Raw genomic sequence first — 3319 nt, 5'->3', positions numbered from 1 at the left:
GATCCATTTTGAGTTGAATTTTGTGCATGGTGAGATATAGGGGTTTAATCTCATTTTGTTGCATATGGATTTCCAGTTTTCCCAGCACCATTTGTTAAAGAGGCTATCTTTTCTACAATGCATGTTCTTGGCACCTTTGTCTAATGTAAGATAATTGCAGTTTTGTGGTTAGTCTCTGTGTCCTCTATTTTCTACCATTGGTCTACCAGTCTGTTTTTGTGATAATACCATTTTTTTTTTACTAATGCTCTGTAGTAGAGTTTTTGTTACTAATGCTCTGTAGTAGAGTTTAAGTCTGGTATTGTAATGCCACCTGCTTCACTCTTCCTGCTAAGGATTGCTTTAGCTATTCTGGGTGTCTTATTTTTCCACATGAATTTCATGATTGCTTTTTCTATTTCTATGAGAAATGTCATTGGAATTTGGATTAGAATTGCATTAAATCTGTATGTTGCTTTTGTAAGTATGGTCATTTTGATAATATTAATTCTGCCTATCCAAGAGCAAGGTAGATCTTTTCATCTTCTAAGGTATTCTTTGATTTGAGGCAAACAAATTTTCATTATATAGATCTTTCACCTCTTTCATTAAGTTGATTCCCAAGTATTTTATTTCTTTTGAGTTTATTGTAAATGGGGTAGTTATCTTCATTTCTCTTTCCAAGGATTTGTCACTGATTTTAAAATCAAGAACAATAAATAAGATGGACTCAAACTAAAATGCTTCTTGTCAACAAAACAAACAATCTGTGAGGTGAATACAGAGACTACATCTTGAGAGTAAATCTTTACCCCTTACACATCAGATAGAGCACTAATCACTATGGTATACAAAGAACTCAAAAAGCTAAACACCAAAAACAAACAAAACAAAACAAATAACCCAATCAATAAATGGGCCAAGGACCTGAAGAGACACTTCTCAGAAGATGATGTAGAATCAATCAATAAATACATGAAAAATGTTCATCATCACTAGCAATTAGAGAAATGCAAATTAAAACCACTCTAAGACTTCATCTCACTCCAGTCAGAATGGCAGCTATTATGCTCATAAGCAATGATAAGTGTTGGCAAGAATGTGGGGGAAAAGGTACACTCATACACTGCTGGTAGGTCTGCAAATTTGTTCAGGCAATATGAAAAGCAGTGTAGATATTTCTTGGAGAATTGGGAAAGGAACCACCATTTGACCCAGCTTTCCCTCTCCTCGGTCTATACCCAGAGGACTTAAAAACAGCACACTACAGGAACACAGCCACATCAATGTTCATAGCAACACAATTCACAATAGCTAAACTGTGGAACCAACCTAGATGCCCTTAAATAGATGAATGGAAAAAAAAATGTGGCATATATACACAATGAAATTTTACTCAGCAATAAAAGAGAATAAAATCATGGCATTTATAGGTAAATGGGTAAAGTTAGAGAAGATAATGCTAAGTGAAGTTAGCAAATCCCAAATGCTGAATGTTTTATTTGATATAAGGAGGCTGATTTACAGTGGGTTAGGGAGCAGGAGCATGGGAGAAATAGACAAACTTTAGATAGGGTAGAGAGGTTGGAGGGGAAGGGAGGGGGCATGGGGTAATTAATGATAATGGAATGTGATGATCATTACTATCCAAAGTACTATGTATACAACCAGAGATATGAAAAATTGTGCTGTATATATGTAATAAGAATTGTAATGCATTCTCCTGTCATATATAAATTTAAAAAATGCTTAAAAAAAGCTAAGAAACTCTTTCAAAGGCATTTTTTTTTAAACAATCCTTCTTCCTCAGTGAGGTAATGTTATTATCCAATCCATTCACAAAATGGCTCTCTGCATCTGCTCTGGTGTCTTCCGCCATATCACTGCATATTTATGCATGACTGAGATAAGAGTTTCCTTAACATTTTTATTTCCATAACCTCATAACCTGAAGCTGTTCTGTTACCTCTGAGAGTTCTTCTCTCCTATTTATACTGCAAAGCACAAGGCAAATAGGGTGAAGCTCAGTATAGGCTCCTCCCACCATAACCCAGACTTCCTTTAGTGACTTCTGAACCATAACTCCCTCCACTATATGGTCCCCCCATGTTCCTGCTACCACCAAAGTTTCCACTCTTCATAGTTAGAAGGTTGCTGATTATAATTTCCAAAATCATTATAATTTCCACTTCCATAATTTCCTCCTTTATAGTTGTCAAAAACACCTTTCTAGCCCCCACCCTAGTTGCCATATCTGAATCCTCAACCACCATATCTTTATTTTCCTCCATAACCAGAGCTACCTTTAAAATTGCCACTTCTAGGTCCTCTTCCATGCCCATTATAGCCACCCCCAAATCCAATTCCACTTTGATATTCATCAGATCCTCCTCTAAAGTTATTTTGTGGTCTTGGTCCAAAATTTCCACCACCACGTGCCACATGGTAATCTCCCAAACTAAAGTTGCCTCCTCTTCCACTCCTGGAAATTTGGACTTCTTGCATTTCTTGTCTAGACAAATCCTTTCTTACTTTTGCTTTATGACTATTAATGGTGTGGTATTTTTGCAATACAATTTTGTCCCCAGGATTAAGGTCATTAAAAGTAACAAAGTCAAAGCTTCTTTTCTTACCAGACTGTCTATCAAGAATTATCTCAATGATATCGATTTTTCTATATTCTTCAATGTAATGTCTAAGGTGATGTTCCTCCATGTCTTCTTTAATTCTGCTAACAGCTTCTTCACTGTCAAAGGAGTCCCTGATTTTCAGACTCCTCTCTTTCTACAGCTCCTCTGGTTGAACCACTCTTCCATCAATTGAGTGAGGTCTTCCAGCAATGGCAGCATCAACCTCAGCCACAGATGAGAAAGTCACAATACTAAATCCTCTTGATCTTTAGCTTGCAGGATCCCTCACAACCACATAGTCTGGTTGTGTTTTAAGTTTTCCCCATTGCTGGTAGTAGTTTCTTAAACTTTCTTCTGTGGTTTCAAAATGTAATAAGTCTCCAATAAAGAATTTACAGAACTGTTTCTGTTCTCTCTCCATTGCTGTCTCAGTTGTTTCATCTTGATTTCCAGCAGCCAAGCAAGATGAGAGAGATCTCTGTGGAAGAACACAAACTGGACTCATCCTGGAGCTGTAGTGAGAACTGCCTCTGCTCCAGAAACAATACCACTGACAGCACAGACTCAGTGCTCCTGCTACTGCCCTCCCTTTTCTTTTTGCAGGACACTATTCTAATCTGCTATTCCCCCATTTCTACTCCCTGAAGTTTCCATTACAAAGGAAACTCCCACAAACTTGGTGGTTTGAATTAACAAAAATGTATTAGCTA

At 37.1% G+C, this 3319-nt stretch overlaps 1 pseudogene; it reads right to left on the bottom strand.

Moving 5' to 3' along the window:
- Nucleotides 1-2003: 2003 nt before the first annotated feature.
- Nucleotides 2004-3030, bottom strand: LOC113181721 (heterogeneous nuclear ribonucleoproteins A2/B1-like; annotated as a pseudogene).
- Nucleotides 3031-3319: the final 289 nt, after the last annotated feature.

Source organism: Urocitellus parryii, chromosome 10 (assembly GCF_045843805.1).
Source record: "Urocitellus parryii isolate mUroPar1 chromosome 10, mUroPar1.hap1, whole genome shotgun sequence".
In the NCBI taxonomy this organism is placed as follows: Eukaryota; Metazoa; Chordata; class Mammalia; order Rodentia; family Sciuridae; genus Urocitellus; species Urocitellus parryii.
This window is presented reverse-complemented; position numbering and strand designations above follow the sequence as displayed.